General features: G+C 39.0%; 1 protein-coding gene and 1 non-coding gene across 4 annotated transcripts in view; one reads left to right on the forward strand and one right to left on the reverse strand.

Annotated features, from left to right (window-relative positions):
* Positions 1–12,739, reverse strand: part of MCF2 (MCF.2 cell line derived transforming sequence) — a 114,584-nt gene extending 101,845 nt beyond the window's left edge. For all 3 annotated transcript variants that reach the window (XM_072956422.1, XM_072956424.1, XM_072956423.1), the window contains exon 1: positions 12,704–12,739. The gene's annotated coding sequence lies outside the window, so the exon portion shown is untranslated. The remainder of the gene's footprint in view (positions 1–12,703) is intronic.
* Positions 937–1,063, forward strand: LOC116277468 (small nucleolar RNA SNORA27). Its single transcript, XR_004186923.1, has one exon. It is a non-coding gene; the product is annotated as a small nucleolar RNA SNORA27 (small nucleolar RNA).
* Positions 12,740–15,630: the final 2,891 nt, after the last annotated feature.

Below are 15,630 nucleotides of genomic sequence, written 5' to 3' on the forward strand. Positions count from 1 at the left end.
TCCATCGATAGATGAATGAATAAAGAAGATGATGTATATAACATACAATGGAATATTACTCAGCCATAAAGCAAAAATGAAATCTTCCCATTTGTGACAACCTGGATGGACCCTGAGAATATTATGCTAAGTGAAACAAGTCAGATAAAGAAAGACAAATATGATTTCACTTATATGTGTAATCTAAAAAACAAAACAAATAAATATAACGAAATAGAAACAGAGTCACAGATACAGAGAACAAACAGGCGGTTGCCAGAGGGAAGGATGGGGGTGGGATGAGTGAAACAGGGGAGGGAGATTAAGAGGCACAAAGTTCCAGTTACAAAATAAATGAGTCACAGGGATGAAATGTACACTGTGGGGAATGTAAAATAATAATGTAATATCATGGTGATCATTTTGAAATGTATAGAAATATTGAATTGCTATGTTGTATAACAGGAACTAACATAGTGTTGTAGGTCAATTATACTTTAAAAACAAACAAATAAACTCACAGGAAAAGAGATCAGATATGTGCTTATCAGTGGCGGGGTGTGAGGGGGTAGGGGAATTGGAGAAAGGTGGTCAAAAGGTACAAACTTCCAATTGTAAGATAAATAAGTACTAGGGACGTAATGCACAACATAATAAAGGTAACACTGCTGTATATTATATATGAAAGTTAAGAGAGTAAATCCTAAGAGTTCTCATTATAAGGAACAATATATTTTCTATTTCTTTTATTTTGTATCTATATGAGAGGATGGATGTTCATTAAACCTATTGTGATAATCATTTCATGATGTATGTAAGTCAAATCATTACGCTGTACACCTTAAAGAGTGCTGTATTTCAATTATATCTCAATAAAACTGGAAGGAAAAAGGAATTGATAATTATCATAAAAAATAAAAATAAGAGCAACAGAAAAATAAAAAATGATCAACAAATAATCTCCCTTTCACTTTGCCGTTTGGACTTATGTCTTTATTGGTCATTCAAGTGGGGCAAAAGAAATATCCTTTTAAAACTCAAGCAAACTAGGTGTTTGTCTTGTAACCTGTCAGAGGAAACAAATTGTAATTTTTAAAAAATCAATAAACTGACATAAAATTTAAAACTTCTGTATAACTAAACCTCATAAAGTCAAACAGCAAATTGGAAGTCATTTGCAAAGAAATATAGTGATCAAGAGAATAATATCCTTCAAGGGACCTGGAATAGCCAAAAACAAAGTTGGAGGATCACACTTCCTAATTTCAAAACTGGCTACAAAGCTGCAGTAATCAAAACAGTGTGATACCAACATAAGAACAGACTTATAACAAACAAACAAACAAAAACAAAGCATAAATACAGGACAGAAATAGACTCATGGACAGAGAATACAGACTTGTGGTTACCAGGAGGGTAGAGGGTGGGAAGGGATAGACTGGGATTTCAAAATTGTAGAATAGATAAACAAGATTACACTGTATAGCACAGGGAAATATACACAAAATGTTATGATAAATCACAGAGAAAAAAATGTGACAATGAGTGTGTATATGTCCATGAATGACTGAAAAATTGTGCTGAACACTGGAATATGACACAACATTGTAAAATGATTATAAATCAATAAAAAATGTTAAAAAAAACAGACCTATAGATCAATGGACTATAAATGAGAATCAAGAAACAAACCCTTACATCTAGAGTCAATTGTTTTTTGACCATGATGCCAAGACAAGTCAGTGGACGAAGAATAATTTTTTTCAACATGGTACTGGGACAACTGGATATCCATGTGCAAAAGGATGAATTTGGACCCCCTACCTTACATCATATACAAAAAGTATTCACAGTACAACAATGACCTAAATATAAGAGTTGAAACTACAAAACTGTTAGAAAAGGAGAGGGGCATAATTATGGCCTTGAATTAGGCAATACCACGCCAAAAGCACAACAACAAAAGAATAACTAAATAAACTGGATATCATAAAAAAATTTTAATTGTCCTTCAAAGGACACTATCAGAAAAATGAAAAGAATACCTTCCAGGTCCATCTATATTATTGCAAATGACAAAAAATCTCCTTCTCTTCATGGCTGAGTAGTATTCCACTATATATGTATGTATACCACATCTTCTTTATCCATTCACCTGTTGATAGATGCTTAGGTTGCTTCCATATCTTGTAAAAGCCTTTCAATTGTATAATTTAAATGGGCAAAATATATGGTATATTAATTTTATCTCAATAAAGTAGTTTAAAAATAATATCCTTAATATGTAAAGAGTATAAATAAATAAGAATGCAATGGAAATGGTCAAAAGATAGGAAGAGAGCTCTCAGGAGAAAAAGTTTTTTAAACCTAATATATACACATACATATGTATACGTAAAAATGTTTTCCTTCAATACTTATACAAATCAACCAAAAGAATCTCAAAATATCATTTTTCTCATAAAACTGGCAAAGACTTTTTAAATAAATACTCAACATCACTTAGTGTGGTCAGCCAAGCACTTTCATGTGCTGCAGGAGTGTAAGTTGGTACAATCTTTCTGCAAAGCAATTTGACAATCAGTATTGAGAACCTAAAAACATACATATCATTTGATTTAGCAAATCTCCTTCTAGGAGTTTCCCCTACAGAAATAATCAGAGATTTCGGCAAAGATTTATATACAAGGATGTTCTCTAAGCATTATTTATTTCAAACAATAGCAAGATTAATAAATCATCATACATTCAAAAATAGATTATTAAACAGCTAATAAAAATGACATTCCCTTGTGATGGAACTGCTCTGTATCTTATTGCATCAATGTCAATATACTTGTTGTGATATGTGTAATAGTTTCACCAGATGTTCTCGTGGGGGAATCTCGGTAAAGCGAATGTGAAATCTCTCTGTATTATTTCTTACAACTGCTTATAACTTTATAATCATCTTAAAATAAAAATCTATTTTTAAAATTTTTTTTGGAGGGGGAGGTAATTAAGTTTATTGATTGATTGGAGGTTGGAGGCACTACCACTGAGCTACACCCTTCCCCCAAAATCTAATTTTTCAAACTAACATTCTTGAGGAATTTTTAAGAACATGAAAAACGTTCATGATCTTTTGTTGATTGGTTATCTGCATGCAAGATGAATATGCAATATAATCTCAACTATATGCCATCTATAAGCATTGAAAAGTATTTGAAGAAACATTGAGTGGCTAGGCAGATAGATAGGTAGATAATAGGTAGGTGGTAGACAGACAGACAGACAGACAGGCAAACATAAGAGAGAGAGAAGACTGGGCTTACATGAGCTCCATTTGTGTCATCCGTAGGATGGTTAATTATGCAGTCGTTAGAAATGATTACCTCCTCTGTGAAGCTCTGCCACAGTCCCTGAGCCAGACATCTTCTCTCATGTCCCTTTGTCCTGTCGCCCTTATACTGATTCTCATCATGTACTGAAATTGCTTGCAGCTATGTCATCTAGATAGGTTCTCAAGTCCTTGAGGACAGGAGAAATGTCTTCTTAAGCACCGTCTTCCAGGGCCTGACATATAGTGGGCACTCGAAATATGAGTGAATTGAATGGGTGAATAATAATAAGTGAACAACAGTCTTTTAATTTTACTGTGGACCCTTATTTGAAGGAAAACTAACCTCAGGGTTTCTCAGGGATGAAGAAGAAAATGCAACAAACCACTATATATAAAATAGATAAGCAACAAGGATATTACAGCCATCTCTTGTAATAACCTAGGGTGGAGTATAATCTGTAAAAATGCTGAATCAGTATGCTATACACCTGAAACTAACACAATATTATAAAACAACTATAAATCAAAAAAAATGGAAGGAAATGCATAGGTGTGACTCAGTCTTCCCCAATTTGCATAGCACATTCTGATCCACCTACACAGAATTGCTCTATAGTGCAGTCTTTGGGGCCCTTGCCAGAAGCCTTACAATATAATGCATCTTTGGAAATAAGGTCCTCTGGTATTTCATTAATGTCCTTGCATGAAGTCTGAGGATGAAGTTGCCTTATAACAAATTCCTCACTTTAGTAACAGTGATGTGATAAGGTTTCATCTCATTTGCCTGAATCCATACATCTCATCTATCCTCGATAGAACAGCGGGAATTTGAGTAGCAGAACTATTATTTTATTATAGTAAATTAGGCATAGGTTTTGAGAAACCAGAATCTCTGAAATGTGGAAAGCGGAAGAGGACAATAAAATTAAAAGGTATCCTTTGCACCTTATTACCTTTGATTTTGAGAGGTTGTGCAGAATTCAGGAAGTCTGTTGACATGTGAGAGGATTACCAAATGAAAACACATTTGGAGACTAGGAATAATAGCCCCCTCACAGTGTGTGCAGGTTAAACTCTATTATGTTATATTACAGACTGTATCAAGTCTCACACTGTGCTCGGGTCCTTGCCATGTACATAAGGGGATTCTGCTATTTTTTCCTGCTTAGCACCTGTGCACTTCAGTATTCCTCTGCAGAATCATCCCTGTCCCACTCTAAATCCACATGGTGCAGGCAAGACTGCCAGTAACCGCCACACACCCCCAACCCCAAACCATGTTCCAGGGTGGGAAGGTGACCCAGGCCTAGTGAAGCAGTGTGTTCTGTCCCCTTGGCCGTGTGATAGGTTTAAACCAATGAGACTATCCCAGGGCTTTCTGGAACCAGTGAAAAGGAGAGCAACTCTTTGCTGGGATTGTTGGTTAAAGCTGCAAAGAGAGACTAAAGTTACACAGATCAAAACATTTCCTTTTGACACAACATTGTAAATTGACTATATTTCAATTAAAATATATATATATAAACATTTCCTTTTGTCCTTAAACCTGTTTGCAGTTGGGTTTCCATCATTTGCAACCAAAGAACCCCAACTAACACATTATGATTAATGTAACATACAATCTCATTTAATTCTGGGTTGGCATCATAGAACTTTCTATGTGTATGTATAAACCCAGAGAAGCATGCTGAGTACAGAGGAGTCCCTTTGACAACTTGAGCTCAAAGGTATTAATTAACTAATTGATCTGAGCCCGGGCCCTGACAGGTATCGATTTAAATTTATCCCTTCTTAGGAAATTCCACAGAAATCTTTTCATCTGTTATCATTCAAAAACATTTTCATTTGTTGCCATCTTAAATATCAGTTTTGCTTTCTAAGGAAAACATTGTTTCAGAGGCAAATGTTTTAATTTCTATTGGTTGTTAAAGGAAGTGACTGCTTCGAACTTTGCTCTGTTCAGATGGCCAAATACTTCTTTTTTTTCAGCTTTGAGATATAATTGATAAATAAACACAATGCTTTTTAAATGCTTTAAGAATATTTCCAATGTAATTACACTTGTAGTGGAGCAAACAGTTGCCTATATAAATGTTGGCAGTCCTTTTATGAAGTGCTTTGGGTGCTTCCTCAGAGTATGAGGATGTATTGGAAATGGAAATGTTAACTACTCAGGAGAAAATCCGAGTCAGAAGTAGAAATTTGGACTCACTACTTCCCAACTCTTTAGTTTTTGACTAGGACTGCCTCTTTCCACATTAGCAGTGATGAACTCAGGCCTAAACAGTAAAATGGAAATTGATTGTACTGCTGAATTTCTATACTACCCACTTAGCAAGGTGAATTGGAACTCAAGACTAGCATCTGAAAAGATTGTCAAGTTAAAGAGCTTAATTTAAGAAAATCACTTTTACCAGAGTGCTTATGGAGGTCATATGAGGATAAAAGAAGTACATGTGACAAATCTAAAAAAACGAAACAAAACAGAAGCAGACTGATAGATAATAATGAACAAATTGGTGATTGCCGGGGTGAGAGGCTGGGGGGGATGGATAAAATAGGTGATGGGGATTAAGAGGTACAAACTTCCAGCTATAAAATAAAAAAGTCACAGGGATGAAGTGTACACACAGGGAATATTGTCAGTAAAATTGTAACGACTCTGTATGGTGACAGATGGTAACTATACTTATCGTGGTGATCATTTAAAATGTGTATCAATTACCAAATCGCTATGATGTACATCTGAAATTAATATGCTATTGTACATCAATATACTTCAATAAAAAGGAAGTACAGGTAATAAACTCATGCTAAAAAATAAAATAAAATAAAATAAAATAAAATAAAATAAAATAAATCCATTCTAGGTCCATAGTTATACATATTACCTGGTTATTTCTCAAATATATATATATTCTTTGGTAACAATGACCAGTGAAAAATGTAAGCTGTGCTATTTACTTCATATAAGGCCAAACTTAAAGATCCAAGTCTTTTAAGATTAGCAGGTCACATAGGAAACAAACTGTGGTTACCAGGGGGGAAAGGAGGGGGGAGGGATAGAATAGGAGTTTGGGATTAACAGATACACACTACTATATATAAAGTAGATAAACAAGGACCTACTGTAGAGCACAGGGAGCCATATTCCATATCTTGTAATAACCTATAATGGAAAAGAGTCTGAAAAAATATATATGTATGTATACGTATAACTGAATCACTTTGCTGTACACCTGAAACTAACATTGCAAATTGACTATACTTCAATAAAAAATAAGATTTGAAAAACAAAAAAGATTAGCTGGTCACAATATAGAGAACAAACTGGTGATTACCAGTAGGGAGAGGACAGGGGGTAGGGGCAATATAGGGCCAGGGAATTGAGGACAAACTACTGTGTGTAAAATAAGCTACAAGGATGTACAACACAGGGAATACAGCCAATAGTTTATAATAACTATATATGGAATTGACACAACATTGTAAACTGACTATAAGTCAAAAAATATATATACAAAAAACAATACATGGAGTATAAACTTAAAAAATTGTGAATCACTGTGTCACACACCTGTGACATATAATATTGTATAGCAACTATACTTCAATAAAAACATTTTTAAAACAAGATTAGCAGGTCACCATCTTAATTCGATATAAGCCAGAGTTACTGTTACTACTACTACTAATAAAATTAATAAATGTGCCATCATCATTGTCACACTTGAAGTACTTTTTCATCTGTTATCTCATTTGATCTTCCTAACAAACCTGTAAGGAAGACCCAGTTTATTTATCCCCACTTTCCAGGTGAGGAAACTGAGTTTTTCAGAGACTAGGAGAGTTGCTCAAGTTCATGCTACTAGTTTGTAGCATAACTAGGACCATGTGGCCTTCTATGTCTGACTTGCACTTAGCATAACATTTTCAAGGTTCTTCCATGTTATAGCAGGTGTCAGTATTTTGTTTTTACAGCTTAATAATATTTCATGGTATGGAAAGACCACATTTTGTTCCTCCATCCATCAGTTGATGGGGGATACCATGCTTTTTAAATATATGAATATTGAAACCTTGATTTTTTGAGCTAATAAAATATTTTTTCTCCTTAGAACACTCATTTTAAAAAAAACTAATCTTGAGCTGTGCACACAGAAGTGTATCCTGTGTTAAAATTTTAAACCAGAGAGACACATTTTCAAGGTGCTCTTAGGACCTCTCTCCTCTGTGTGAAACCCTTCCAAGGTCGCTTACTGGGTTCCTTGTGGGGTCAAGCATCCTATTTACTTATCGGTTCTCTCGGAATCTGTGTGTACCTCTCCGCTGCTCCAGATGTCTCTGATGGAGTAAACTTAGAACAAGGTGTGAGTGTTAAAAAACAAAGTGGTGGGGGAGAGGAAAGCTATGATGGGGTGACAAGAGGGAAAGAATGGGGCCTGGGAAGTTCTTGGGCCCAATTCATAACGTTTCCCCTTGAACCTGACCACCTCCTTCTCCCTGATTTATGTTCCCTGTTTCCCTTCCCCTTTTTGATCCAGGCCAGATTTCTTTTCTTAGGATCCTCTCCCTTCGCCTCTATTATAACTTATTCTACCCAAGACCTTCTTTGTCAGGCATGCTATCAGGAGACTCTCTAGCCAGGACAGGACAGCCTCATCGGAGCCTCCCCCGGGAGGAACAGTATGTTACAGGGAAGAAGATAACCGTATCTCCAGTTTTAATAAAATGCTGATATTCTGGTGTGACTTGCAGTCAGAAGAGAATTCCGCCACCACTAGCACGCCAGGGAGCCAGAGGCCCGGGCTATCAACTCAGACCCGGCTCGTCTGTAGCGCTGGGTTGGCTCTCTGCCGCCAGCACTGCCGCTGTCTCTAGCCGCTTCTATGGCAGATCCCTCCTGGACCACTGTGGTTCTTAGGATGCAAAGGACACGCCTTTCCGCACCTTCTTCCCACTGTTCAACCAAGGCCATTCCTTGGAAAAATTAACCTGAAGTATTTGAAATTGCAGATGAAATGCACTATATTTAAATTTTCTGTTCTAAAATACCTCACTATTTTCGTTCTTTACAAATTCACAAAGATGAAGAGCCTGGGGAAGGCCTCTGAGAGAGGAGATTTCAGCACAGTTTGGGAAGTCAACAGTGGATAAAGGCAGATTAGACAGGAGAGGGCTGTAGCTAGGGTGGGGTGGGGGTGGGGGCGGTAAGGGTGGGACTCAGAGAAATGCATCTGGGTCAAAGGGAGCCCATTTGCCCGGCAGAACATGGAGAGTTAAGGGGTTTGGAGATATCACGAACTGTGAAAGGTGAGAGTGGGATTTGGGCCTGAAAACAGGGAGATTCATTAGAAGACTGTGTGTAGGAAAAGCCCCTACTTTCTCCCCAGCTGCACGCTGACACCTCGCAGCCCATCCACACGCAGCACTGTCGCACTTGCCAAAAAGCAGGGACTTCCCTGGGGAAATGGAAGAGCCTTCTGAAAAATTCAAATTCTGCTACTTAGGGGTCTCCCATCATCTGAGTCTACTCCTCACCTTTCTCTCCCTAACGCAAAGGCTTCTGGTCGGCCAGCCCCTCCTGTAACCCCCTCAATCAGTTTTTCTGGGCCTCATTTTTAAATACAAACAGGCTGGCAAGGATCACTGTGTCAGAAGTAAATGACCCCTATGGTCACTTTTCAATGTCGGTTTAGCCAGGCTATAGTCAGTCATCAAACACTAATCTGGGTGTTGCTGTGGGGTGTTTTGTAGACGTGGTTAACATCTACAATCAGTGGACTTTAAGCAAAGGAAGTTGTCCTTGAAAACCTGGACAGCTTTATCTGATCCTTGAAAGGCTTTAACAGCAAAATGAGGTTTCCCCAAGGAAGAGGAAAATCAGCCTCAGTTCTGTAGCAGTTACTGCCTGCCTGAGGTTCCAGCCTGTGGCCTAGCCTGTCGATTGCAAATCTGCCCGCTGGGGGAGGGTATAGCTCAGTGGTACAGTGCTGGCTTAGCATGCACGAGGTCCTAGGTTCGAACCCTAGCACCTCCATTAAGAATATAAAACCTAATCAGAATACACCTAATTATTCCGTTAGAATAAATAAATCTAATCATACCCCCTCAAAAAAAAGAACTACAAAAAACTGCCTGGAAGCCCCCCTCACCATTGTGTCAGCCAATTCCTTGAAATAGATCTCTCGGTCTTTTTCTGTCTTTATCTATAGGATAGATACATGTATGCCTATGTGTACACACACACACACACACACACACACACACACACACACACACACATTCTACTGGTTGCATTATCCTGCTTGATACAAGTCACCAAATGCAAAGAGACCAAGGTAAACAGCAAAAATGACCTGGCCCTGGCCCACCTCTGCACCCTCGTCTACCACCTGCTCCAGCCATTTTAGCCTTCTTGCTGTTCCGGCAATACACGAAGCCTGTTCTCAGAGCCCATGACACCTAGGGCTGCCTCCTACTGTGGTGCTTTACCTGGCCCGCTCCCTCACTGTATTCAGGACTCTGCTCAAGTGTTATCTCTGCAGAGACCCCCGCCACTTTATTTAAAACGACACCCCCCACCCCGCTCCCCACCCGACTCCTACATGGACCATCTAAGGCAGTATGTTTATTTCATTCACAGCAAAAATGATTTCCTTAAATTATATTATACATTTGCACATGTATTAATCCATTTTCCAACTGCCTTCCGTAGCGTGGAGGCTCCAGGGCAGGGACCTGTGTGGTTTGTTTGTTGTATCAGCATCACCTACAACAGTGCCTGGTCCTTTATTTGAAGCATTGATACATGGATAGATGGGGAAGTGAAAAAAATCCATGGAAGTAACAGACATAATTCAGGGAACAGAGAGCTTTAAAAACAATGCTAATTGTTTAGACCCTGGGAGATTCAAGTCACTATTACAATCTGTAAACAACATGTACAACAGTACATGATGAAAAAGGAATGATCAGAGAACAAGAAAAAGAGCTCTTGGTATGAAAAATGATTGGCACAATTTCAAGCTACCAACTCGATGTTCCTGAACGCTAAGTTGGAAGGAGAGGCCCAGAGTTGGCTTCTGGAGGCTGGTCCAAGCCGGTTCTTGTGCACCAGACGTGTGCAGGGGGGCTGATGCATTAGAAGCTGGGATGCGCCATTTGGATCCCCCTTAAGGAGTAAAGGATTTATTTCCCCATCTATTGAAAATGCTGCCAGATAAATATCTTCAGCTGTCAGCCCCTCACAGGGATTGCCTCAGCTGAAAAGACCTACCTAAGCCAAGGTCACAGCCCCCACCAAGCGCCACCCACATCCAGTGATTGAACAGCATGGGGTATCAAGAACCAGCTCCCTTACTCCAAACAGGAACCACTCTGACCAATGAGCTCATCTTTAGAACTTCCTGCAGGGTTGGATGAGGCTTCTGTCTGGGATACTTTACGGTGTGACTTCTGCTCAATCCATCTTCTTTCTCTTTCTTCCTTATTCTTCCTCAAGAGTTAATCTCAGTATAACATGTTAATAAGCCTCCTGTATCTATTTTCTTCCTGAAATCACGAATTGAAGTCATCAGATGATAGTAAGGAGGAGGGGAGGGGAGGAACTCCTCCTCCTCCTTCTCACTATTTTTAGTGGAAAACTGGGTTTCTAGGAATTTATAGTGTGGGATTGCCTGGCAGCGTTGAGTGAGAGAAAAGAGACCTCGGGAATCAATTCAGGAGGCCCAGTTTCCCAAAAGGGCCCCAAGAAAGAAAGAAGAGAGAAAATGCAGAGGGACATTTCAAAGAAATCATAGAAGAAATAGTAGGAAATTTTTCTAGAACTAAAAAACATGAATATCTGTATTAAAAGGGCCTGTCAAATGCAAAATGAGATGATTTTTTAAAAAGAAGTACACCAAAACATACCCTTATGAATTTTTAAGGACACCAGGGGTATGAAAAAGAGCCTAAATATTTCCAGAGGGGGAAAAAAGAAATCTCTTACAAAGGAATAAGAATCAAAATGGCATTGAACGTCTTGGTAGCAATACTAGATTCTAGAAACTACTGGGAAAATACATTCAAAATTATGAGGGAAAATATTTGTAAAATATACTTAAAATTCTTCAAAAAATACTTATAGTTCTTTCCTGAGCCAAAATCTCAAACAAACATGAAGGTAGATTAAACTTTTTTCAGATTGGCAAATGATAATATTTTAAAAGCTTGTCAACCATAAGTCTTTCTGAGGAAGTTACTAGAGAATGTATTCCCCCAAAATGAAGAAGTAAATCAATGAAGAGGAAGATAAGGACTCTAGGAGATAGTGATCCAATGGAGGAGCACAGAGAAAATTCTAGAAAGAGAGATGTGCAGTAAGCCTGGAGAACAAGCAGCTCAGATGGGATAAGAACAGAGGGCTCTGAGAGGGAAATGCTCTCATCTCTTTCTACTTCTGTCTCTCTCTAAGCAAGCTCAGTGAACCTTCACTGAGGCCTTTTCACTCCCCTTCCTGCAAGAGGCTTGAAGAACTGTGCAAATCAGAGAGACAAGAATTGGAGCCTCCAATGCTTCATTCTTAGAAGACGCCCGGGCTCCTTACACGAATGTGTCAGAGTACTCTTTCTCCAGAAACATTTTCCTCCACAAATCAACGCTAGAGAGCAAGAATAAAATGGAAAGTTTTGCCTCAATAGACACTGCTCCAAAAAAATGCGAGAAATGTCATCATATTCTTTTAGAACATTGTTCTTAAGACCTTCCATTTTTCTTTGCTCTCCAAGTCTCTGCTTCTCCGCCACCTTCTGTGGACCAAAGTGGTTTCCGGGCATTTTGGTCCCTGAAAAATGCTGTGCTTAAAATAAACTGGATACAAATAGTGGAAAGGTCTTTTCCCCACTGAAAATGAATACTGAGTGTCCAAATTTGCAAGCCTATCTTGCATAAGCTTAGGTAGCTTGAGGCATTTTCTCACGTCCCAATCACTGTAGGGCTGAGTCTGAGACCCCTGGATTCCATAGGGGCCCCACCAATGTCCAGCTACCCCATGCAGCCCGGCAGCAGAGAGCCAGCCGACCAGATCCGGGGCGTTAGTCATCCCAGTTTACTACAGATGAAGTACTGATCCAGAATGGGCACATTCCTGCCTGCCTTTCCTTGAGGCCCCTGATGAGTTTAGGAGACACCTGGAGAGCAGACACAGGGCTGGCAGAGCAGCGGGAAGCAGGTTGTCTCGGTGTGCGCGTGCCAACACCGGAGCTGCACTGTGTCCTGGAAATCGCTGGGCCTAGCGCTGCGGGACTCAGGGGAACAGGACTGGCTTCGCGGATGCTCTTTTACTAGGAATGTTCCAGGACTGACCCACTCTTGCCTAATTCCATTTCTTATATTCATCTAAGGCAAAGAAACCCTTACCGCAAATGTCTGTCCTTCAGGCGGTCACTGCTCACTCGGTTTCCTCAGCCCAAAGGAACCACAGGACATCGTGGCCTGTCTTTCCATCTGCTCTGAGAGCAAACATTCTTGCTCTTCACTTCAAATTAAATGTGAATAATTGCAATAATGTTTCAGAACCAACTTGCTGTCAGCAACTACAAACACAGAGAAGCCTTGTATAAAGAACTCAGAAAACAGTTTTGTAAACCATACACTGTATCACAGTAAAGGGAGGGGACCTGCAAGTCTTTTATTTACAAGGACACCGCTGGGGAAATGGAACTTCCACGGGAAAGAAATAGCCTGCCAGGTTCAAAGCAACATATTTGTGTTTAAAATGTCCAAGGGGCTGGAGCAGCAGAGCTTTAAGGTACTTCCCAACCTTAAGAACATATGTATCTATCCCTAAAGGCTTATTAAAATACCATCACCCTTTCTTGATTCTTTCTACTTTTCTATATTATCTATGTATTTGAAAGTGGACATAAATTTAGTTTCTAACAAGAACATATAAAACATATTTTTAAATCGACAACAAAATTAGACTTAAGTGATCCTTTTAAAGGATTTTAAGTCAGATCATGTCACTCTGGTCATAATTTTCCAAACTTCCATCGCAATCAGAATGAAATCCAATATCCTGACTGTGACCTCCAAGGTTCAACGTCTCCCCTCCCTCCCTCCGTCTCTGATCTCAGCTCCGACCACTCTCCCTCCATTTCAGTCACATTGGTCTCCTGGCAGTGCCTCCGATGTGCCACGTAATCTCCCAGCTCAGGGTCTGTGAATTTGCTGTTCCCACTGCCAGGATAACCCTCTTATATTCGTGCGTATATCCCTCTCTGGCTTATTTCAATTCTCTGCTCCAACATCACCTTGTCAGAGAGAACGTCTGTCACTACAGATCTAAACTACCACATGCTGTCACTCTCTGAACACCTGCATTGGTTGATGCTCATTACAATTTCCTTTCTAATGTAAAAAGTGCCAGACAGAATGATCATCTGACACAGAGAAAAAATACTTGCAAAATATGGGACAAAATGTACATTGTCCTAATAAATAAAGAGCTCTTACAAGTAAGGCAGGAAAAAGGATGAGCAACCTATCAAGACAACAGGCAAAGGAAATGTAATTGAGAAAAAAAGAAATACAAACACCACGGGTTTAAACTATTTAAACTCACAAGGAAGCAAAGAAAAGCAGATACTATCAAGAATAAGACACTACTTTTTCTCTAACCTAATGGTTGACAAAATTTTTCTGTAAAGATCTAGACAGCAGAAGTTTCCATTTTGTGGGCCCCAGACAGTCTCTGTGACACACATAGTCTTCATTGTCATCATCTTCTTTTTTTTTTAGCAGCCTTTTAAAAGCAAAGATGCTGACTGGATTTGTCCCACGAATCATAGTTTGCCAACCCCTGGTCTATTGGGGATGATAAAAGATGAATAATATTGGGGGATGGAGATTGATAGAGCTTTTCAGAGAGAGAGTTTGTCAATACACATCAGAATTTTAAATGTGCACACCCTTTGCCCCAGGAATTCCCCATCTTTGATTTCATACCAGAAGTTAATCCGGTAAGTGTGCAAGTATTTTTGTACAGGGTGCATTGCCACGTCATTCACAGGAGCGTGCAGGCAGGAGAAGGGGAAAGCTAAATAGCTACCAAGCAGATAATGGTTAAATAATCCATGTACATGAAATCAATAAACTATGAGACAGCGCCTTCAAAGGATGCTATATGCCCAAATTAATTCAGGGGAGGGGATAGCTCACATAGTAGAGTGCATGCTTCCCATGCAGGAGGTCCTGGGTTCAATCCCCAGTACCTCCTCCAAAAAATAAAATAAATAAAACTATATCTGAATTAATTAATGTGGGAAGGGCTTCATGGCTTTTTTCAGTTAAAAAATATATATATATACACACACCTAAACAGTGGGTATATCATGGTTCAATTTATGTAAAATTACACATATGTATATGTGTGTATGTGTGTATTCATGTTATGTGTATATGTATGCCAAGAGAGAAGTTCTAAAGAATTATGGTTAGTGGCAGTGGGGTGGATTGTTAAATGACTTTCATATATTATTAGGTATTACTTGATTTTGAGAAGGTATGATCATTGTAATCAGAAAAAAAGAAAACTCTTATTAAATTAGGAAAACATCAGGTCAACCAAAATGGATTTTTGCCTGAAATGCAATAATTTTCTAAAATTAAATTATCCTTCCAAAATTATTCTTACAACACTATCATGGTAGATATTTTTCGCCTTGTGAAGGGTTTTGTTGGCTTCTTGGTTTGTTTCTTATACTCAAAGTACAAAGTTACTCGTTAACTTGTCATCTTATGAATATTCTTTTAGGAAATCTAGGCTCATGCATTTTAATTTTGGCCAACTCTTTTTCTCAAACTCTCTGTGAACATTCAGTGGCCTTGTAGTATCATCAGATTCTCAACCCGGGGCACAGAGAATGAAACTAGAACATCACCATACTGATGCCGCTGCCAACCAGAAGCTGGGGGGTGGAAGAGAAGGTGGACGGTGAGAGGCCCTTAAAGCGCCCTGGGAGCTGGCGTCAGCGCATCACTCTCATCACTCTGTAATCTGCAGCCAAGCTGTCCTCGTCCTCAGTTACTCTATCATGCAAGCTTGCCACGTCTGAAAATGAAAGTGTAAATGAACAGAAACACTATAGCCCTGGCGTTCGGCATCCCACTTCACTTGCACCATGTTTTGCACAAATGAGCAGCTTTTTATGGATCAACAATGCATATTTCAGTATCCAAACAAAAAGGGTTACTGACAAAGTTAAAACAGGACTTCAGATTAAAGCTCTTACCTAAGGAATGGGAGTACTAAACTGGTCAAACTTATCACACTTTCATTCTTG

The sequence above is a fragment of the Vicugna pacos genome, chromosome X (assembly GCF_048564905.1).
Source record: "Vicugna pacos chromosome X, VicPac4, whole genome shotgun sequence".
Classification (NCBI taxonomy): Eukaryota; Metazoa; Chordata; class Mammalia; order Artiodactyla; family Camelidae; genus Vicugna; species Vicugna pacos.